At 41.0% G+C, this 24,271-nt stretch overlaps 1 protein-coding gene and 1 pseudogene across 1 annotated transcript in view; both read right to left on the bottom strand.

Annotated features, from left to right (window-relative positions):
• The window catches only part of RALA (RAS like proto-oncogene A), a 72,793-nt gene that overhangs the window by 26,157 nt on the left and 22,365 nt on the right, over positions 1-24,271 (bottom strand). The gene's annotated exons all lie outside the window — the stretch shown is intronic.
• LOC116877879 lies at positions 5,589-6,736 on the bottom strand (annotated as a pseudogene).

Genomic DNA, 24,271 nt, shown 5'->3' with positions numbered 1-24,271 from the left:
GGGGTTGGTGGTGAGAAGGATTCATTCAGGGTAATAATGGAAATCAATACTGATCTTTTAACAGATCGAGATAATTTAAAACCCGGTGCGCCTGGGTGGCTCAGTGGGTTGGGCCTCTGCTCAGGTCATGATCTCGGGGTCCTGGGATCGAATCCCGCATCGGGCTCTCTGCTTGGCAGGGAGCCTGCTTCCTCTTCTCTCTCTGCCTGCCTCTCTGCCTACTTGTGATCTCTCTCTGTCAAATAAATAAATAAAATCTTAAAAAAAAATTAAAAAAAAAATTAAAACAAGAATCTAAGTATAGCCTAAGTGTAAGTGTCCTTTTTTCACCCTAGCCTCAGTCTTTTGTTACCACATTATGACTTGATTTCTTTTCTTTTTCTTTTTTTTTTTTTACAATTTCATTTGAGAGAGAACAAGAGGGCGAGAGCCCATGAATAGGGGAGGAGGGGCAGGGAGAGAGCGAGAGAAAGAGACCTCCTGCGGAGCAAGGAGCATTCAATGACAGACTCCATCCTAGAACCCTGAGATCATGACCTGAGCTGAAGGCAGACACCTAACCAACTGAGCCACCCAGGAGACCTTTTATGACTTGATTTCAGTAATGTTGAGAAATAAACAACAGAGTGGAACCCGAAAGGTAAAAGAATAAAAAACTGATAAAACTACTATTTACAGCTATTTTAACACTTGTCTTTGAACCCCTAAATGTGCTTTTGAAATAAGATTACATAGTTTATGAAAATAGTAAATAATAATTATAAATAATATACATTTTGCTTCTGTACTGCTATGGTAACTTTGGAGGATACATAACAGTAATCATCTGAATTTTGAATGATGCGAATATGTTACTTATTTGAAAATTAAATACATTAAGTGTTATTTACTGAATTTACTAGCTGCAAAACTGGATGAAGAAATAATACTCAGAGCCTGGATGCTTAACAGATCAAATAAAAAAGTATGTAACATATCTGATTTAGGTTCCACTGGGTGTGAGCTATAAATTAAATATATATATATATATATATATGTGTATATATATATATACACACACACATATACACACATGTATATGTATATATATGTGTGTATATATATACACATATATATGTGTATATATATATAAAATTAGTTTCTCTTATTGATAGTTTATGAACTTCATATTGTCTATGAAAGCTCTGCTAAGTTAAAAAATGCAACCACAAAAAAATAACTGAATTGATCATATATGAATGATTCAGCTTAAAAATTATTCAAATAAGACATATCAAACCTAGATATCAGTGGGGTGCCTGGGAGGTATGGTCAGTTAGGCAACGGACTCTTGGTTTTGGCCTGGGTCATGATCTTAGGGTTGTGGGATGGAGCCAGTGTTGGGCTCCACGCTCAGCATGGAGTCTGCTTCAGTTTCTCTCTCTCTCTCCCCCTCTGCCCCCTCCCTGCGCGCTCTCTAAAATAAGTAAGTCAATCATATGAAAAAAAAAGCACTACATATTAGAATACAAAAAGTTTAACAGTAAACAGTCATGAACACATGAAATATTTTTAAGGAATCTAATTTCACATGAAGACATCTGTTAAATTCCACTTTAACGCATGTTTCATTAGTAAGTTAGCTCTCTCTGTGGAAAGTAGCTTCTCTGATCTTTTGGCTTATTTCTGGATTTCCTTCCCGTTTCTTTTTCCTACGCCCATCTTCGGAGTCAACATAATTACCGAGAGTCAGGTACCATGCTAGGCATGGAAGAGGGCAGTAGTGGATGGGCAGAGAGATAAGCGAGTCATAATCAAGTACTGAGACATGATGGGAAGAGGTCAAGTTGCAATACACAAGTTTGCTTTCTGCATCCCTTTCCACTTAAGTCACACTTGTTTTCCTGTGTTTTGCTGACTCGATGGTTATAATTCTTATGGCTATTTAACAGTCATTCTGTAGATGTACATCAGTTTGCTTACCAAGTGTTGTAATAGAAGACGTTATAGCCAGTTAGAATTCTTCAGTGTAACAATGAATGACCATTTATTTCTATATTTAAAATGCTTTTCATGAGGCAGAGTCTAAGAAATAGAAATGAATGAATGGATTGTTTAAGGTTTATTAGGCATAATGTCCAACTCCTTTTCAAAAGGGCTGTACAATTGTTCAAACATTCCTGTTAGCAATTGGTATTCTTTAAAAAAAACCTGCTCATTATATATTAGGAAAAAGATCTCATTGTTATTTCTATTCCATCTTTGATTACATGAAGAGGATGAATATCTTTTCCATTTAGTTATTTTGTAAACTGTTAATTCATATCCTGTACTAATCCAGCAATAGTATTGTACTACATTTTATAAAATTTCATGTCACCAATGGCTAGGCTTTCTTTCCTCTAGCTTCCCCAGGCCATTTCCACTGGTGGTGGGTGACCTACTTCCCGTTACAGATCTGGAGACTCTAGGTTCACTGGCATTTTAACAGACACACTTCTCTTCAGGGCTCTTGGGCAAGGAACAGCCTGACAGGGTGGATTCTTCCCCAAATATCAAACCAAGGAGAGTTTACCTTGGGTCACTAACACTTTCACTGGAACTCCGAGTCCTCCTCAGGCTGAGAGTTTAAAAGGAAACTTTTTCTGAACATTGATTTCCAAAATTACCATGGGAACCAGTGTTGTTGCACCATTTGTATAGGCTGGGTGTATGGGCAGGGATTGTCCAGTTAACTCTTTTTTTAAAAAAAATAATTAATTAATTAATTTTTAAAAATATTTTATTCATTTATTTGACACACAGAGATCACAAGTAGGCAGAGAGGCAGGCAGAGAGAGAGGAGGAAGCAGGCTCCCCGCCGAGTTGAGAGCCCGATGCGGGGCTCGATCCCAGAACCCCGGGATCACGACCCGAGCCGAAGGCAGCGGCTTTAACCCACTGAGCCACCCAGGCGCCCCTATCCAGTTAACTCTTGACACATACATACATAATACCATGTCCTATCATCTCTTCTGCTGTTCCTCCTGACTCAGCATCAAGCCTCTTCAGCAACCTATGGGAAGAAGAGATTCCCCTTGCAGGCTTTGCTCCTGGGTATGCCGGACTGGGGCTTCCTCCACCCCGGTTCATCCCTCAGTGCCATCTGTTTTCTGTCTTCCAAAACCTGGAAAGTCTCTGCTTTGTTGATGGTCACTCCATCTGTTCCCATTCTCAGTGCTGTTGCAAATTTACAAATTTCTGTCTGTAAATTTTATTTTCCTCTGTCATTTGACTGGGAGCTCTCCTTGACACAGAGGAGTCAGTCTACTGGCTTTCACTTACACAAACCTGAGTTAAAATCCTTGGTGACTTCCTTGAAATCCCAAAATATTTCAAATTCAGGAACTACGAAAATCTCATTAAAGACATCTAATTAAAATTAACCTCAGTCTTATCTTTTAAGATTATTTATTTACTTATTTGAGAGAGAGCAAGTGAGAGAGCATGGGCTGGGGTGGGAGGCAGGCAGGAGAGGAACACACAGACTCCCTGCGCAGCGGGGACTGTGACACAGGGCTTAATCCCAAGACCTTGGGATCATGGCCTCAGCCAAAGGCAGATGCTTAACTGACTGACCCACCCAGGTGCCTCAGTTTTGCATCAGTTTTAAAGAATAATTTGCATCAGTTTTAAAGAATACAAGTATCCAGAACCAATTTTCTTTTAAAGATTTTATTTATTTATTTGACAGACAGAGATCACAAGTTGGCAGAGAGGCAGGCAGAGAGAGAGGAGGAAGCAGGCTCCCCGCTGAGCAGAGAGCCCGATGTGGGGCTCGATCCCAGGACCCTGAGATCATGACCTGAGCTGAAGGCAGAGGATTTAACCCACTGAGCCATCCAGGCGCCCCCAAACCAATTTTAAAAATAAATAGGTTTCCTGAAATGAGTGACCAAATAATCATAAATAAAAAAGTTAAGATTAGGCAAATTCTGGCACAGAAACGGAGTAGGCGTGAGGCACCAGTGGGAGAAAAGAGAAAGGAGAGCCAGTAGTCTTCACTGCTGCTATAGAGAAGTGCTGAAGTGATTTTTTGAAAAAAATGTTTTATTTATAGCATTGAGACAGGTTAGCTAAAACTAGGAATTTACAAAGGGCCATACTGATCAGTCATGCTCTGCAAATGAAGTACTGAAACTATTTTTATAAACCAGGAATTTAGTTTTCTTTAAGATTTTATGTATCTGAGAGTGAGAGCTAGTGAGCCTGTGCAAACGGGGAGGGGCAGAGGGAGAGGGAGAAGCAGACTCCAGGCCGAGCAGGGAGCCCGACATGGGGCTGGATCCTCCAAGTGCCAGGATCGTGACCTGAGCTGAAGGGAGATGCTTCACCGCCCGAGCCACCCAGGCGCCCCATAAACCAGGAATTTAAAGCTAAAGATTAACTCAACGGCAATAAAGAGAACCTTTGTACCAACTGACCTCTACTAGAGATCTTTCCTAGACCACATGCTGAGTTCCTACTTTACCGAAAACTGGTTCAACAGTCAAAGGTTTATTTATTTTTATTCGGCGGGGGGTGCGGTGGGGAATCTATAGATACTTTAGCAGAGAAACCAGGCTGTACTGAGTCTACGTGACTGGAGCAGGTGGCGGTCATCTTTCCAAAGGGACATGTGGAGCCTGAGTGCAGCTGGCGGCACACACAGGTTACAAGCGGAGCCAGGATACTCCTCTTTTCTGGTTCTGCCCTGCATCGCCCGCTCATGCGGTGAGATGAGAGACTGACGGCTGTACTGAAGGAAGGAAGAGGTCCGATGGGCAGAGGCGGCATCCCGAGAGGAGACAATCAATCACTGAAGAGGACACCAAACTAAGCCCTATCTGACTGGGTTGACGGTCGGTCAAGCAGTAGGACGGGATGAGAACCTGGGCTTGGTACAGATCTCTGTGCCTAATGAAAAGAACAGCAATGCTAAGGGAGAAGACAGGAACGTTAAAATGCCTGAAAGTATTAAAAAGAAGAGCCTATTCTCTTTATTAAATAAGATAAGAAACGCCATCTTTATTTTCCTCGTGGCAGGGGAAGCACACTTGCTGGTTTTCATGCACCACGATTTCTGGAACGAGGCCTGCGGGTCGGCTCACTCAATCATGGGAGGACGAGCACGAGGCTGCCTGCTAATGCCGGAGCACGGCTTCCCGCAACACTTCCCGTGGGTGCTATGCTTATGCTGGATCTACAGAGCTGCCCCCAATGACATCATGTGCAGCAGAGGAAGCTTCTGGAACATCGCAATGGCATGATCGACAGGTGTTCTGTTTTGTTTTGGGGCTATTTCTTGCCTGTACGTGTAAACTCTTTTGGAACAGCCGGAGTTAACGGATGAGCAGGAGTTTGATTCTGAGCCACAAAGCTTCAGACACCCGCCACAGATGCCTCTGCCCTATTTCACGACATGTCCTTCTCTAAGAAACACATTCCGTGGCTGAGTGTTAAGTCCTGTGGTTGAATGAAATGATGAGCGGGCCACCACCTGCCCTCCTCCTTCCTCCATGTGAACCTCAGTGGAGGCCGTAGATGGGAAGGTCGTCTGTTTCTTCTCACCAGGGAAATGACGTGGTGACCTAGTGAAAGGCATGGGCAAGGTAGCCCCTGGCCACAGAGGTGCAGCCATCCTCTGTCATGCAGGCGGAGAACTCCTTGGCCTCTCAGCCTGCTCGAGCTTTAGTCCTGTGAAACGGAACATGCCAGTCCGGTCGGTGATGTGCTGCCGGTGTGGAAGGAGCCCTCCTTGAGGCTGGAGACCAGTGAAGTCAGCCCGCTCATGATGCTGTGGGCCACACACACAGGGCCTACCTCCTGGTTGGGGCTGACCAGGATGGTGGAGGCAATCTGGGCCCCACAGATCAGGGAGGGTTGGAATACATCGGGTGGATCAGGATCTTCAACTGTGACTCCGCCCTTCTGGCTGTGTCAGCTTCTTGGCGGACCACAGTGAAGGTCCCCATGTGCTCTCCATACAGGCCCCTGTTCTTGGCACAAGACTGGCAGAGGCCAACAGGAATGCCCTGTCCGATGAGGTGGCGTACAGCCCAGGCGTCCTTGTTGCCATCACCGCTAGCAGAGCCCTGGGAGGCCATGTCAAAGAATGCAAAGAAACTGTTCTTCACCACCGTTGCAATTTCCTTCCACTGCTCAGGGTGAGGGTCCACTCCCGTGGGACTGTGGGCACAGGCATGCAGAAGAACATTTTGCTGCGGCATTTTCAAAATGTTCTCCATAGTGTCTGTGAAGTCAAAGCTGCACGTCTTAGGGTTATCGTATCAATTAACCTTGGGGCTGCATGCCAGCGTCCCTGATTTCCCCTGGATGATTCCCCAAGAAGATATTTGGCTGAACTTAAAAAATCTTTGCAGAAAACTGGCTCCAATCCTCAAGGTCCTAGTTCCAGAAATGGTCTTCAGGGTGACCTATGTGCTACTTTTCAGCACTTGGCTGGTCTTACCCGGGGCTAGTTCTGTAGCTGCCTTACAAAATTCATCAAGTCTCATGACATGCATGTATTCTTTTGGAGCAGTCTGGGCCTCTGCCTTCCGGATGCTGGGAAGCACATAGGCTTTCCATACCACCCAGTAGGCACCAACTCCCAGATTCATCTTTTTGCTGCTGTCTCTCTGAAAGGCTTCTGGGACTCCCAGGATGGGATCTGGGGGTCCCATTTCCACATGGGTCCACCAGGAGCTGACTCTGGCAGAAACCGCAGAGAGAGGCCTAGGTGGAAGGTGGCAATGAACCGGGACAGTACGCCCGCTGGGGGGCGCAGCAAGGCCAAGGTGGGCGGAGAGAAGGCAGTGGGGGAGCTGCAAGGTGGAGCAGAGGGCCAGCCGCCAATTCTTAAATAGCAGGGAGTCTTTCAAAACACAGAAAGAAAAACAGAAACTGGTAACTTCTGAAATTCTGACTTGCTATCACGCATGGCACGAGGCATCCATGTAGTCTCATTAAACTTCTAGTATGTACTCTCTAATGCTTGCTGTATAAACATGACACAGCAAAAAACCAGGAAATATCACTGATTTTCCATTAAAAACTCTAAAAATGAATATAAAAATAGACAATCTGAACTTATGTTTAATAACAGCTTGAGTATTTATCAACTTTCTCCTTTGCAAAACTGTTTACCAGAGGCTGATTTCTTTTCCTGCTTTCTTTCTTTTTTTAAGATTTTATTTATTTACTTGACCGAGAGAGAGACAGCGAGACAGGGAACAGTGGGAGAGGGAGAAATAGGCTTCCTGCTGAGCAGGAGCCCAATGCGGGCTCGATCCCAGGACGCTGGGATCATGACTTAGAGCTAAAGGCAGATGCTTACTGACTGAGCCACTGAGGCGCTTAACCACAGGCTTGTATCTGAAGGCCATCTTGAATGCTGTTGAGTACTCTTAATGTTACCATTAGTGTTGATCAACCGCCCACACACGCATACACACACGCACATGGGATGTGTGCTTCTCTTTCACTAAATTTTTCATTTTTTTTATATATATATATATATACATATATATATATATTTTAAGATTTTATTTCTTTATTTGACAGAGATTACAAGTAGATAGAGGAAGGCAGAGAGAGAAAGAAAGAGAGAGAGAGAGAGAGAGAGAGAGAGGAGGAAGCAGGCTCCCTGCAGAGCAAAGAGCCCAATGTGGGGCTCGATCCTAGGACCCTGGGATCATGACCTGAGCCGAAGGCAGAGGCTTTAACCCACTGAGCCACCCAGGTACCCCAATATTTCATTATTATAAAAAGCAACATGTATTCATATAAAACTTGGAGAGTAAAGATACAAGCGAGAAAAGTCACCTGTGTGGTAACTTAATGTTAATATTTTTGAATTTTATCTTCTTCTAGGACTATCTTATCTTTTTTATAATATTTTATTTATTTATTTGAGAGAGAGAATGAGCAGAGGAGCAGGGAAGGGGATGGGGGCTGCGGCACAGAGGGAGAAGCCGACTCTCTGCCAAGGAGGGAGACCCACACAGGACTCAATCCTGGGACTCTGGGATCTGGACCCGAGCCCAACGCAGATGCTTAACTGCTTAACGGACTGAGCCATCCAGATGCCCCACGAGAACTATCTTATACAGAGCATTCAACTGATCATATGATTCAAGAAACTGGGAGAAAAATTCCAAGGAAAGCAGGAAAAAGAATAAAAGGGAAATTAAAAAAAAAAAAAACCTGAAGATAAGACAGTAACACTGCAGGAAAATAAATATTTTCATTTATTGAGTATTTAAGTTGGACACTTTTTCAACTACTTGATTATCTCAAGAAACTCTTAAAGGACATTAAAACTATAACCCACATTTTACAGCTCAGCCACAGAGAGCCTTGAGAAGGTGCCCAAAGTTACACTTTTGGTGCGAAGCCAGGATTTTTAAAAAATCCAGATCCTAAGTGTTTACCATCTAAACTTTACTACCACTATGGAAGAAACTGATAAGAATGAGCTTTCTAGAGGGCCTGGGCCTCAGACAGTTTTTGTTTGTTTTTTAAAGATTTTATTTATTCAAGAGAAAGAGTGAGTGAGTGGGGAGTGGCAAGGGGGAAGGAGAGGGAGAAAGAATCTGAAGCAGACTCCTCACTGTGCAGGGAGTTGGACATGGGCCTCGACCCCACAACCATGAGATCATGACCTGAGCCACAGCCAAGAGTTGGAAGCTCAAATGACTGAGCCACCCAGGAGCCCCGGGCCCCAGAGAGGTTTAAAGGCAATTTCTCTTAAACCTAAAGAGATACTTCTCATGGGTAGCACAGAAAAGCTACCCTAATCATTTCATTTGGGTAATAAAAGCCAGGGGTACTAAATGGCAGCAATCATACCAAAAAGAAGGCCACATTATAATCTCATTAAAGAACAGACATTTCATAAAATATAAATACCTCATTTTTACCTCTTAGTAATGTATAATCCATTACAGTTAAATGTGTTATATCCCAGAAATACTAACAGCTTAATATTAAGAATGCTAGAGTAAGATCTAATCACATGAATAAGCCAAATGAGAAAACCCATATAATCAACAGAAGAGAAAAGAAAAAGGCATTAGGTAAAATTCAATATTCCTTCCTCAGAAAAAAATTTTGAGGTAACTAAGCAAAGGCTGCATGTTGTTTAGTGTATATATACACTTTAATGAAGTGCTTTACAAATTTGAGAGTCATTTTTCTTCAGGAGCCACACTGAACTTAAACTTCTCTGTAATTTAAGAAACTATATATGCCACTAAAGCAACCCCACTTCATGAGTAAGGAGTGCAAATCAGAGAGAACACAGTAGCGGGAGGTAGAAAAAAGACCAGAATTCTCTTTTCGGGGTTTTAATATTTTGTCTACAGCTGTCAATGAACTAACAGAAATTTTGCTTGTAATTTTGGGCTTATCTAGAACCCACTTACCAGAAATTTCAAAACACTGTTAACAATAAGAGAACAAGAAACAAATTAGTATCAGTGAAGGAAGAAAGCTGCTGTTCAAAGAAACTCCCTCCATTTTCTCTTGGCTACATTAAAATTATGTGGGTAAGCTGCCATTGTGAGTCAGGTGAGTCAAAGTATGTTAAGCTGAATTGTGGCCTGCTTACTACTACTTATTCTCTTTTGCGTGAAAAGGGAAAAGTATATTGGAAAAGTGTAAAATCCTACATTTAAGTTGCATGAAAAATAATGTGAAGTGATCTTTCAGAACTGGGGGAAAAAAAGACCTGGAAGTTCCTTGAAAATCATGAAAACATCCTATGGCACCTAGATTTTCCTTCTCAAGATTAAACACTGATAAATCTAAATTCGAGATCTGATCATATCTTGAAGTTAAAAATGACAATAATTTGAGGAGTCATAAAAATAAAGTTTCAATTGATGACCAGAAAATGGATTACATGAGAAACACAGAGGTCTGTAAAAAAGAACTTGTACATTAACAGAAAACAATCTGAAAGGAAGATTCTCTGACAGGTATTTTAGCAGGAATATGAATTTGAATCATCTGGGGAGCTTTTTAAAAATGCTTTACTCATGGGGCACCTGGGTGGCTCTGTTGGTTAAGCGTCTGCCTTCAGCTCAGCTCATGATCCCAGGGTCCTGGGATTTGAGTCCTGCATTGGGCTCTCTGCTGGGAGGGAGCCTGCTTCTCCCTCTGCCTCTGCCCCCCTTTCTCTCATGAATAAATAAATCTTTAAAAAAAATACATTTACCCAGGGGGCACCTGGGTGGCTCAATCGATTGGGTGCCAGACTTGATTTCATCTCAGGTCATAATCTCAGGGTTGTGAGATTGAGCCCAGTAGTGGGTTCAACACTGGGCGTGGAACCTGTTTGGGATTCTCTTTCTCTGTGCACTGCCCCCACTCTGCTCATGCTTCCTCTCTTAAAAAAAAAAAAAAGAAAGAAAGAAAGAATAAAAAAGGGACTTATCCAGGACCCATGCATGAAGGTCCTGATTCAATGGGCTGGGATGCGGCCAGTGTATATTTACATACTATAAAATGCTGACTAAATTCTAATTCACATCCTGGTTAAAAACCATCACTCTCTGTATCTATAAAGTTGAACTATATAAAACTGCCAACATTAGATTTCTTTTTTTCCTTATAAAACAGCAGTTTCATATGATTCATTTAATAGAAAGTGGCCACAACTAAAAACAGCTAACATTTACTGAATATACTACTTTGTACCAGGCACTAAATTCTGCACACCTATTGCTCCAAGTTTCCTAACACTAGTCAAGAAGTGGGCAAAAATATACCCGGATTTTGTATGGGGAAGTGAGAGGGTAAGAAATGCAGCTGAGAAGAGGAGGAGTGGAGTCAGGGATGATACCACAGGACAAATCATCATTACGTCTGGAATAAACACCACTGGGGTTCTAGATGGAGTGATGGAGGCAGAAGAAAAGGCTGGACAACATTAATTTAAAATGACTCCCACAGAGAGCGACTGTCTATGTGGTCAAGGAAGGATAAGCCTCCTCGGTCATTTCTAACATGTCTAACAGCCAGAACACAGAGCAGAATGCCTGTCCTATTACTCTGGGGGTGGGGGCTGGCTGTGGGCGAGAGTGGGTAGAAAGAGCTGATTGGGGATAGTCAGAGCTCATCAGGAATGGTCAAGAATCATAGGCTGGGCAGCAGGCCCATCTACAACGAAGCTTCCCATCTCTTTAAACGGCATCACCCAAAACCAACCATGTATTAATATGAAAACACTACACATGTGCACCTAAATTCAAACTGGGGGGTTAGAAGCAAAGTTGTAGCATGTCATTATCATCTCTGATAATCAAAGCGATAACATCTGGAAGGTCCAGGCCCCATAGAAAGTGATATTTCCTTAGGGACCTCATTCAATACAATATCCCCTTTGGTATACTAGCCTAGTTCTTCCAGTTTTATATGTGATGGGATTTAAAAAGTCATTTCCATTTTTACCTAGAAGTTTCACTGCAAGATGTTAAGTCAAGTCAATACAATGTAAGTGAAGAACTACAGAAGGAAGTCTTAAAATAGTCAATTCTCTCATTTTTCCTAAGAAGTAGTCAGGGCTAGAGAAGAGTTAAGTCACTTGTAAGAAATTCCACAGACAGCTGTGGTAGAGTTAAAACGAACTGACCCAGGATGGTAACGATCCGGCAGAATCTGTGTATCTACGTCTGTGTAGTTAGAGCAGACGTGGAATCACTGGGTACTCACATATGACTTTTGAAGCCAGTATCCCTTATCCTCTTTCGTTTGCTCTATCCCAAAACCAAGGGTTCAGTTCAAAGGCTGAGCATGTTTATTTTACTAGTAACTGGTAACCACTTATGGGCTTCCACAGACCAATCCATCCTACTGGAGGACTGAGTTCAACTAACCTCTTGAAGGATTGGTCTCTTATGATTTAGTAGTTTCAGGTTATGCGAGGTGTTGAAAAACATGGTCTTGGTTAGGCAGTGACAGGTGCTATATGAAGACAAAGAAACTTCTAACCATAAACTCACTTTAACAACAGAGCATTCTGGTTGCCAGAAACTGGTCACTGCTCATAAATCACCTTTGTCCTTTCTGGGTTCTTGCCATCCCTTGCTGTCATCAAGAATCAGTAGTGCCTTACTGAGAATGGTGACTAATCTCAAATCAATGAACCTTGACTCTAAAGGTCTGAAAGGAAGAAAAATATAATATTAAAACCACTTACATGCCATTTTATAAGATTTCATACTGAAAAACAGCAAGGATGAATATATGAAGCCTGTTATTTAATTCCAGTAGACTAAATTCTTAAGCCTAAATATAGTTGTCATTCTCATAAATCCAAGAAGCAGAAGCAAGAAAGTTCAGGTAGTTCTGAACTTTGAATTGTTAGCTATATTTCACCTGACAGGATGCAACTATAATGTACAGAGCCTGGGGATAAAGTATCAGAAGAAGAGTACTGACCCTGCCACCCCCCCAAAAACTACATATTAACTAAAATACCAAAGAGACTGACATGAGGCCCCTCACTGTTAATATTGCCTGCCTCTTTATGTAACCACAACCTATCACATTAGAAGGGAAATTAGTCCAACATGGCCTAAGATTCCACAGTGCTCTTAGGTTAAAATCTAAATTCTGTAATACTATCTCCCTATGTCATCTGCCCCTGATCATTTCCTTTTTTATACTTCTCCCCTTAAACCTTATATATCTTGATCCTATGCATTTTTCAGTTTCTACTAGTGAAATATGTGTGGACATTTGGGGGAGTTTGAGTTAAATGGATAACAAAATGGTTTGTATGCAGTTGAACAATGGTAACAAGGAAAGATAACAGACCTTGTAGGAACTGACATGACATAAGGACTTGAATAAAGAAGTAGAAGGTATACCTGAAGTGAGTTTACAAATCACATTTTCTGAATGCTATATTAAGAACTACACACCATTTTAAAAAAGATTTTATTTATTTATTTATTTGACAGATCACAAGTAGGCAGAGAGGCAGGCAGAGAGAGGAGGAAGCAGGCTCCTCGCTGAGCAGAGAGCCTGATATGGGGCTCGATCCCAGGACCCTGAGATCATGACCTGAGCCGAAGGCAGAGGCTTAACCCACTGAGCCACCCAGGTGCCCCTACACATTTTTTAATAGGAATAACAAAGCGGGAGTTATTATATGAAGAAAAGATTAAGGAATAAGAAAAGAAAAATTTTAGCTATCAAGACATAGTTTACTGTATTATTCTATAAAATTTTTAGAATTTTATTTGTAACAGCTTTATTGAGGTATAACATATAATAAACTGCACGTATTTGAAAGTCTGACCCATTGTAATCTCCCCTTCCATTGTCACCCTCCTTAATACATTGAATTACATACATTACATACATACACTGAATTATTTTCTATATAGGTTAATTAGCATTTTCTAGAGTTTCTAGAATTATGCTGTATGTATCCCTCAAGCTTCCTGCACTGCACATAATTCTGAGATACATCCCTGTTGTATCAGCAGCCCTTCTTTTCCTTCTACTCTGCACAGCACTCTACTGTATGGATGCACTACTACGACTCGTTTATCCATCCACCGCCTGGTGGACAAGTGGGTTGTTCAGATTTTGACCCCTGTTGACAAAGGTGCAAAAGGCAATGCAGTACAGAAAGGATAGTCTTTTCAAAAATGATACTGGACAATTATGATATCCATACATTTAAAAAAAAAAAAAAGGAAAGTACCATATACAAAAGTTAACTCAAATTGGACCATTCTTACATGTAAAACCTAAAACAGCTAAACTAGAAGAAAGCACAGAATTAGGCATGTGGCCTTGGATTAAGTAATGACTTCTTAGATAGAGTATCAAGAGCAGAATCCACAAAAGAACAAAACGATAAATGGGACATCAAAATGAGAAACTGCTACTCTCTCTTTTTTTTTAAAGATTTTATTTATTTGACAGACGAAGATCACAAGTAGGCAGAGAGGGCAGGTAGAGAGAGAGAGGAGGAAGCAGGCTCCCCGCAGAGCAGAGAGCCCGATGTGGGGCTCGATCCCAGGACCCTGGGGATCGTGACCTGAGCCGAAGGCAGAGGCTTTAACCCACTGAGCCACCCAAGCACCCCGAGAAACTGCTACTCTTTAAAAGACAGTTAAGTAAATGATTACACCGTCATCCGCTACATTATTACGGTGTGCCTTTTATTCCTGTGATTTATTCATTCATTCATTCATTCCAAGTGGTAGCTACATTTGTGGTGAGCACAGCGTAACACAGACTTGTTGAATCACTATGCTACACACCTGATACTAACGTAATGTTGTGTGTCAGCTATACTCAAAATAAAAAAATAAAAAAACATATTTTCTGCCTTCAGAAAATAAAAGACAGTTAAAAAAATGAAAGGAGAGGTGCCTGGCTGGCTCAGTTGGTACAGCACGAGACTCTTGATGTTATTAGGGTCACGATTTCAAGCCACATACCGGTTGTGGAGCTTGCTTAAAAAAATGAAAAAAAAAAAAAAAAAAAAAGAGATGCAGGTAGAAGAAAATGAAAGGGCAGAAAGGTCCCAGTGGAGAAGCTGAGGTCAACACGAGATCTGACATACTCAAAAAAGATACAAAACTGTCTGAGCACCGCAGATGTAAACAAGGGCACTGTTGTGGGCGATGGGGCCGCTGGTAAAAGGTGTCTCCTAATTCCCTACATTTCCATCTGAATATGGACCAACTGTTTTTGACAACCATGCAGTCATGGTTATGATCGGTGGAGAGCCACATACTCTTGGACTTTGTGTGTTTCACTGTTTTCTCCGTCCTCATTCAAACTGTGAGGAAGAGTAAGTGCCTGCGATAATTCACCACGGTGCAAAGACTCCTTTCTTGCTTGCTGGGACCCAAACTGATCTCGGAGATGATCCCTCTCCTACTGAGAAGCTTTAAGAACAAACAGAAGAAGCCTAACCAGGCTTGAATGCTATCAAGGACGTGGAGGGCTTTGGACTCACACAGAAAGGCCGAGGAAGAGCTGCAGATGTGCGCGCTGCTGTGAATGTCTCTCCAGAGCCCTTTCTGCACAGCTGGCCTCAGCATCGTACTAAATGTTATGTTTTACTCAAGCCAAAGACGAAAAGTAAAAATTTGTCTTTCCAATAATGACAAATGCCCTGCACCTTCCCACATGCACTTGTGTGAGACAAGGCCCATTGGTATGACCCCCCCACCTCCCCCAATACTAGTTAATTCTGAAGAGTTCTATGTTGTCAGAAAAGTGGTCAGTACTGGTCTTTGATCTGTAGTTTCCAAAAAAAGTAATGCTTTCGTCGTTGTTTAAAAGCCAGGCATACTTGAGCTGACTCTGTAACAGACTAATCTGGACTGCGGAAGCTGCTCCCTGGTTCCACTTGGGAGAGTAATCAGGGATATCTTAGCGGTATCTGTTTCTTTTCCATTTTCAGGGTGTGTGCTTGGTTTGTTTTTATTTAGTCTTTTAAAAAAAGCCATTAACCAGTGGACGGCCGTTAAGGTGTAGAGGACAAACTGATTCCACTTCCGAGATCCAGTTTAAAAAACATGTCGTTGTCCCCTACTCTGCGTTTTCCCCCAAGCTCCCCCGTGACATGCTCTTAGGAAGGCGTGTAGTAAAAGCCTTATGTAGTAATACACTCCTTTTTGAGAGTTGACTTTTCTGTCCACCGTTGAGTAGGTCTAGTGTCCGATGAACCTCATAAAAGCAGGTGGTATCTGATCTGCCCCTCCTCTTTTCTGGGATGCATTCTCTATGTGACTGTGACTTCCAAGATTTGTCTGCCATTTGCTGAGGTTTTTTAAAGCTAATTTCCAACCTCTACTATTAATAAATGTACTGTAAAGCACTGCATCTTTTGAGATAATATCAAATGGATTGAGTTCATAATTTAAAAAAATTTTTTTTCCCTTCCAAAAAGAAAATGAGGGGCGTCTGGCTAGCTCGGTTGGTAGAGCATGTGACTCTTGATCTCAGGGTTTTAAGCTCAAGCCTCGTGTTGAGTGCAAAGATTACTTTAAGATGGTATCTTTAAAAAAAAAAATAAAATGAAGGGATAAACTACGGACTGGGAAAAAAATGTTTAGAATTTAAAACTAAAAATACTGAGGAAAAGGGGCTCAGTTTATTAGGAGGCTGCCTTTGGCTCAGGTCATGATCTCGGGGACCGGCATCGGGCTCCCTGCCGAGCAGGGAGTCTGCTTCTCCCCTTCTCTCTGTCCTTCCCCTTGCCTGTGCTCTCTGTCTCTAATAGATTAAAAAAAAATCTTAAAAAATAAAAATACTGAGGAAAAGAAAAAGGCAAATTTTGGCTCACTCGCAGATTCTTTCTGATTACTTATTATGGTAAAAAATGAATGAACTGTATATAAGCTCCCAACAAAGGATTCAAACAGTAGGAAAGAGGGTGGTAGGGACTCAGATAATTAAATTTAAATTGCTTCTTACTCTGTAAATAGACTTTTTAGCTATTTCTAAGATGACTAATTTAATGCATATTGATGCCATATTAAATCAATGAGGAAAACAGTTCTTGATCCATACAACTTGATCAAAACATTTTCAATGAAAACAACAGCCGAACAGGGTGATGTGAAATGTGTACATAAGGGTAAAGGAAGCTGTTTAAACAGAACCTCTTTTGTAAAGCATGTCCAGCCCTCCGACTGCTCTCTGGGGCCTGAGTGGCTACTTCCTCAGTGATTTCAAAGCACTGTGCTTCACACCGCATTAATTACTGAGGGCTTTTCAATAGCAAAGAGCTTTTTTTTTTTTTTTTTCCAGTTCTGAAATCCCTGCATTGAGCACAGTATCTAGCAAATACTAATACATACAAATATTTTGAAAAAGAAATCAAACTCTAGACAATGACTGAGGAACAGGTAATCAGTATTGGTAAAATCTTGACACATTCCCCCAACAAGAATAGGAACTCTAGTTAAGAATTGCTTATTGAGGGGCGCCTGGGTGGCTCAGTGGGTTAAGTCACTGCCTTCGGCTCGGGTCATGATCTCAGGGTCCTGGGATCGAATCCCGCATCGGGCTCTCTGCTCAGCGGGGAGCCTGCTTCCCTTTCTCTCTCTCTCTCTGCCTACTTGTGATCTCTCTCTGTCAAATAAATAAATAAAATCTAAAAAAAAGAATTGCTTATTGAGGGGCGCCTGGGTGGCTTAGTCGTTAAGCATCTGCCTTCTGCTCAGGTCATGATCCAAGGATCCTGGGATGGAGTCCCGCATTGGAATCCTTGCTTCTCCCTCTCTCTCTGTCCCTCCTTCCCTGCCCTGTTCATGTTCTTTCTCTTTCTCACTAAAAAAAAAAAAAAAAAAGAAAAAAAGATTGCTGAATAAGGGAATGGGCAGAGCAAGGAGAGCTAGCACAGAGTCAGATGCTCCCACATCTGATAATGCGATGTTGTATTACTTGGAATTACAACGTATTATGCATTATGGACAAATTAAACACTGGTCTCACAAGCTAAGTTAGCTTTTCCAAGACTAATGTACTTAAAAAAGCCTCAGAAAAAAATTAAATGGAATAGTAAGAGATAATTTTAAGCTCAGCAGATACTTAATGCAATTTTCTTAATAAAATTAATATAACCATGTCAACGTTATATAACATCTGACTACAAAGCAATTCAATCTTCTGATAATGAGGTCATTTACTAAGATCACCATAGCAAGTGGCAAATCTCCACGAACAGATTTTTTGCTTTTTACCTTACATATATATTATAAGATTTAGGAGTCTGGGGGATATTAGATATGTGCTATGTTCTTATATCCAACCCAAGAGGTTTATGTAAGGTTAAGTTTATAGTCACTGACCTATTTTTGCAAATTAACTGAGGACACTAATATCCCAGTCACTTCTGAGAACATTTATGGACCCTCAACACAGAAGTCTCACCACGGTCCTATTTAAAAACTAATATAAATGTTACAAAATCAATACCTACAGTTATTGCTTTTGTTGAATTTGTGTATGAATTATTAGTAAGAACTGATAATTGAAAAAAAGGCTATCATAACATGGCTGTTCAAAGAGAATTAACAAGGATATTTACTGTAACACTATTCATAATAAAAAATGAAGAATTAAATTATGGATAGTCATATAATGGGATTATAAAACAGTCATTAAAAATGAAACTGAGTACTGAAGGACACTGAAAAATGTTCACAAAATACGTGAACGCAGCTCACAAATAATGTGAAATAGGAAAACAGATTACATATTAGTACAAACAGGAAAAACATCAGATAGCAAAATAAGTAAGAGCAGGAAGAGCAATCAAAACAGAGGCACAATAAAAATGTTTAATTTCCAGAGCCTTTTACTTCTCTGAATTCCAGTGTTCTATCATGAATGTTGCTTGTGTAAAAGAAAAAAGCTTAGGAAAAAAGAAAAAAATATTTAAACAGTGCTTGTGGCTGGACTTTAATATAATCGAACTGTCAATAACAGCTGTTCTGGGCAGTGAGGAAAACACTGGTCACCACTTGGCAAAGCTGGAGGTCTACAATGTAATTCTGTAGACGTTCAAGTGAGTCTGTGTAGTCAGCCTCCAAGATGGCTCAGACAACCCCCACCTCCCGGGATTTACACCAGTCTGCAGTATCCTCCTGTAACGTACCAGGATTGATCTGTATGACCATTACAGTACAGCAGAAGTGAAGGCATGTCACTTCCGGGACTAGGTTATAAAAGACTAAGGCTTCTGTCCTGGGCACTCTCTCTCACCACTCTCTTTGGGGGAAACCATACTGTGAGTCGTCCCACGGAGAAGCCCCTGTGGCAAGACACTGAAGCCTCCTGCCAGCACCGTGTGAGCAAGACAGAAAGCCAGACCTGGAGACCGAGCCAAGCCTCAGATGCCAGGAGTTCTGGCTGACACCTTGATTGCAGCTTCATGAGAGACTGAGCCAGAACCATACCACTAAGCTGCTTCTGATGCCTCACCCCCAGAAACTGTAAGATAATAAATGTTGGTTGTTTAAAGCCACCAAGATTGGGGTCATTTGTTACACAGCAATAGCTGACTATACGGTTAGCTTATACCTCTGGAGACTTCGGTCCTTCTAAGAACCCACCTTAGTTTGAAAAAGCCCCTAGGCTGTAACTCATTTTGCTCTAAACTCAAGGTTCTGATTTCCTTCTGATCTGACCCAAACCAGAAATGACATTTGAGTACCCCTTTCAAAATGTTCAGTTCCTTAGAACTGCCTTCTACTTCTCCTCTCCCACTCGTATTTCACCTCCTCTTTCAGTTACTGTAAATCTAGGGTCGACAAACCCGTTCTGCAAAGAGCCAGACAGTAAATATCTTGGGCTTCTCTGTAGGAACTATCACTACAACTTGAAAGCAGCAATAGACAACAGCTAAATAAATGGGTACAGATGCATCCCAATAAAACTTTATTTCAGTAACAGTTGGTAGGCTGATTTTAGCTCCAGAACTGTGGCTTGCCAACCTGCTATAAATGAAAACTGGTAAGATCAATGCTTCCAACTCATGCAGTAGATCCCATTCCCTCTAGCCGACTCCAAATATTGCTTCAGAAAGCCCAGAAAACCAATGCATCAATCTGTCCCACTCTACTGAAAGTATACATGTTATTTCTTTTTTAAAAAACAAAATTCAAAACAAAACAAAAAACCCAAAATGAACTCTCAACCCAGCTTCCATTTCTTCAATTCACTGTCTTTATGTTCCTCCCCAAGCCTACTCTTAACAGGCTTTTGTTAAGATCATCAATGATCGGTCAATTCTCAACCTTCATTATACTTCACTTAGCAGTATCAGCCGACTCAGATGATCAACCCCTTTTTCGTGAAGTGTCTGCCTTTGGCTCAGGTCCTGATCCCAGGATCCTGGGATCAAGCCCCACATCGGGCTCCCTGCTTGGCGGGAAGCCTGCCCTCCTCCCACTCTGCTTGTGCTCTCTCTCTCACCGTCTCTCTCTCTCTGTCAAATAAATAAATAAAATCTTTTAAAAAAATACCTTGTTTTATTTCCTGGATACCATAATCACTTGGTTTTCCTAAAATTTCTATGGCTGCTCCCTTTTGATCCCCTTTGTTCTAAGTGTGGTGGATCTCAGGGTTCAACTTGAACCTCTGTTTTCTATCTATACTCATTCCTTCATAACCTCACTCAGGATATTTCTATATGAGATAGCACCCAAATTTATACCTCCAGATTTCATCTCTCCCCTGAAGGCCAGACTTATATTCGGCTGCCTACTCGACATCTTCAGCTGGTTGGGTTCCCAACTCCAAACTGTCCAAAACTAACCTCCTAGTATCACCTACCTCAACCTCTCTCTTTCTCAGTTTTCCTCTTTTCTTGGTAAACGGCAACCCCATTCTTTGAGTTGCTCAGGCCGAAACCCTTGAGTCATTTTTGCCTCCTTTTTCACAGCCCACATCTCATGATGTGCTGGCAAATCTGTAAGCTCTACCCTCAAAATAGATCTACTCCTGTGAAGAATTTCCATGTTACTCTGAATAATACAGTCTTACAATGAAATGTAAGGTCCTAAGTTATCTTGCCATTCCTTCTACTAGAAGATAAACACATGGCTCACTCCCTCACATCATTTAGGACTCCCCTCAGCAGAATGTGAGATTTATGGGGGCAGGGAATTTTTCTTTGTTTACTGTTTGTTACATCGCCATTACTTTATATAGTGCATAACACACAGTGGATCCTTATGTAGTATTTGCTGAATGAATGAGTTAACTGTGAAAAATGACAAAAAATATTTTCTAGTTGATGGAAAACTTACTGGTAAAACAGATGGGTATGTTAACTTTTTTCCTCATTTCCTACTTTCATAGTGTTCCTTAAATATAATCAAAGCCCCTGGTAACACTGGGTATAAAAAAAGACTAGAATATCAGTCAGTGGTCTAGGTTCTGCCACCTACCAGCCTCTGAAGTCTTTAGCTTTTCTTTAATGACCATGGTTTTCAGATCCGTAAAATGAAAACTGCACTAGGAACCCTGGATCCTTTTAAAATTGACAAACATTCAAAATTGTGCATATGACTTCAGAGACTTAAGCAGTTACAGATACTCTTCAAGCCCACGGGCATCTGACCGCAGTCTCTATAAAGGTGGGCTCATAGGGAAGTGTAAACCTAACTTCCTGGGGAAAAAAAAAGTGTAAACCTAACTTCCTATAGGAGAAGTGGCAGAGCAGCTGATAAGTTGGTGACAGGAGGTAAAACACTTACTTAAGGGCTTTAAATGTCCAAGGCTTTATGTTAGATACAATAATAATGCTGGAAAGTAGATAGGAATTTTCTTGGTTTATTTATTATTTTTAAAGGTTTTATTTATCTGAGAGACAGAAAGGCAGTATGAATGGGGGAGGGGCAAGCAGATTCCGCGGGGAGCTTGACCAGGGGCTGGATCCCGGAACCCTAAGATCATGACCCGAGCCTAAAGTCAGATGCTTAACTGACTGAGCCACCCAGGCACCCCAAGGATTTTCTTTGCTTAGATTTCTGTAACAGACCATGTAAATTATGTAATAGCCCCCAAAGTGACGTAACATATCCAAGGCTACACAGCTAATAAAGGGCTGAGCCATTTACTCAAATACAGGTTTATGAAATTTTTCATATTAACGCCCTGAGTGGTGATGTGAACAGAGTCCATGTTTCCAAGTGCTACCGCTCATACGTATTCGGATATTCACAGACAACTGAAACTCAAGTGATGATCCATTCAGGCTCAGGGACTCATACCAGAAACTTTACTTATTCTTCATGCCTCTCCTCAACTTTTCATGTGTCATTAATCACTCAAGCCCTACACGTTCTATCTCCTCAGTATTTCAAATTGAGCTGCTTTTCTTAATCCCCCTTATCCTTTTTAGGAACCTATCCTATCAGCCTGGGCTGTTCTAAGAATCTTATTAGCCCTGCCTGATAGCCTGACCCCTTCCAGTGCCTTCTCTAGAGACTGACCCCGAAAGTAGGCTTATATGCACACCAGGATGAATAGAAAACCAGCCACAGGAATATGGGAAAATATTACAGCTTGTTATTTTTATGTGTTTGTCATCTTAAAAAATGAGAAAGAAATTAAACTTTACCAATAGCCAACATGCTGACTTACACTGGCATCCTCACTGGGTCTCTGTCAAATGGAGAAGGTCCGTGTGAAATTTGAGGGGTCGGATCTAAAGGAAGAGCGAGCAATCTGAGAGACGTGAAGAGTGGTGCTTTCCCAGCTGTTCACTGTCAGGATATCGGGGGGGGGGGGTATTTTAGTCTACATGACCAAGGTAGATAGACATAAAAAATATTATCTAAGTTTTACCTAAAACATCTTTACAAGATAGATAATTTAATAAACTTCCTGAAAAGAAACCATGAATTAAAAAGATTCGCAGAAGCACGGGGGAGCAACAAGACAATGGCAGAATGTCAACTCATTTTCACTTCTAGTATAAGCTCTCCAGTTTCATTGAAGAAAACAATGACAAAGTAAATCAGATCTGAGAAGTAGGCCAAACTGAAATGAAAGACGGAAATGGTAATAGGGATTTATATATCTAATTCTGCGTTAGGTTTAGGTTGGGCTGCTAATGACAGAAAACCCCAAATAACAGTTAAAAAGAGATATTAATTTCCATGATGATGTAAGCATACAGAGACAGGCAATCCAGCGCTGACAACATGGCTCCATAGTTATCTAGCCACCAGCATGCTTCTGGTTTTTTAGGGGGCAGCTGTCCCCAAGGTGCAGAGGATTCCCAGTCATTTTAAGTAAGTTGAAGGCGTGCAACCCTCTCAACTTTGAGAGCCCTTCCGGGAGTTTCACCAATCACTTCTGCTTGATCTCACTGGCCAGAAATGAGTCAGCTGGCCATGGTTAATTGTAAGGGAGACGGGGAATTGTAGTCTTTATCCGGGTAGCACGCTCTGCCTGTATGCGGGAAGTTTGTTTACAAAAGAAGGGGAACACTGAGATGAGCTGTCTCCAACAACCTATCAACAATAACCCTCATTTCTGTTCCTCATTGTTAACCAGGAGTCAGCCACAGTATCAAAATACAAAAAGGTCTGAATGATGAAGTTTTTTTCAGGTGAGTATGGTGCAAACTGATGTGAGGCAAACCTGAACTGAACAGACAAGAGGTTGTTTGTACTACTGATTTATTTAGTGTGAATAGTCATACATTTTGATGTATAAATACTATCTGATTAATGGGAACTGCCCCAAATGAGGAAATATTTAATATATGCATAAAATTATCTTTCTTAAATTCTAAGGATTCCAAATCCTAGAACACATCTGTTTTGGATAAGATTATAGAATGGTAGTATGAAAGTACTAGAACTACTAAGGTATTTGAAAACTAAGCGTTAGAACAAGAAAATCTCCATATTTTTTGGTCATCTTTAAAGTAATGCAATACTGAGTCAAAACTTTTATTACTTGTAATTACCCTGAAATTAACGATAAAGGTTCATAAGCATCCAATAAGGCTTCTTACTTAATAGCGAAATCCACATTATATTCTATTAAGACTTGTTCTTCCTGCCACGGTAAACATGTCTAAACACACACAGAAAACAAAAGGCAAAATTCAACTGAATTTCACTAACAACAAACACTGCTGGAAATCATATAGGTTTTAGGTAAACAAGAACAAGATTCTTGGACAGGCAGATTTAAAGTGCAAGTGTTTAACGTATTTTCTAGATTCTAGAATAACGTAACACACAAGAGCTGTTTTTTAATTGCTAAAAAAGCAAGAGGTAGCAGAGAAGAGATTTCCAAAAGTAAATTTCTTCTTTCATAAAAAAAATGTGCTACATGGAAAAACTATGTAAATGTATCCCTGACGGAGCTATTTGGATGAATAAGAGGATTCTAGGATAAGCACAGAGGTAGCACCACGTCTGAAATTTATTCTCTGCATAATTCACAGCTAGTGTAACAAAACTGAAACTGGAAGTGCACAAAATGTTATGCCATTAATATGGTTCATTTTATAAAAATAAGACCTTAAAATACAGAAGAGAAGAGGGGCTGTATCCCCACTCATGTTGTAATACCAACCTAATCTTGACATGAAAAACTGAAAAGGAAAAGAAGTTAATTACAGGCCAATCTCTCAAAAAACAAAGATGTAAAGACATTAAAGATAACAGCAGACCAAAACCAACAATACATCAAAAACAAAACCAAACAAAACCAAAAACCCAACATCATGGTCCAACTGGATTTATTCGAGGAATAT

Source organism: Lontra canadensis, unplaced genomic scaffold (assembly GCF_010015895.1).
Source record: "Lontra canadensis isolate GAN:19392208 unplaced genomic scaffold, GSC_riverotter_1.0 scaffold54, whole genome shotgun sequence".
Taxonomy (NCBI): Eukaryota; Metazoa; Chordata; class Mammalia; order Carnivora; family Mustelidae; genus Lontra; species Lontra canadensis.
Note: the sequence above shows the minus strand (reverse complement) of the source record. Positions and strands in the feature narration are given on the sequence as shown.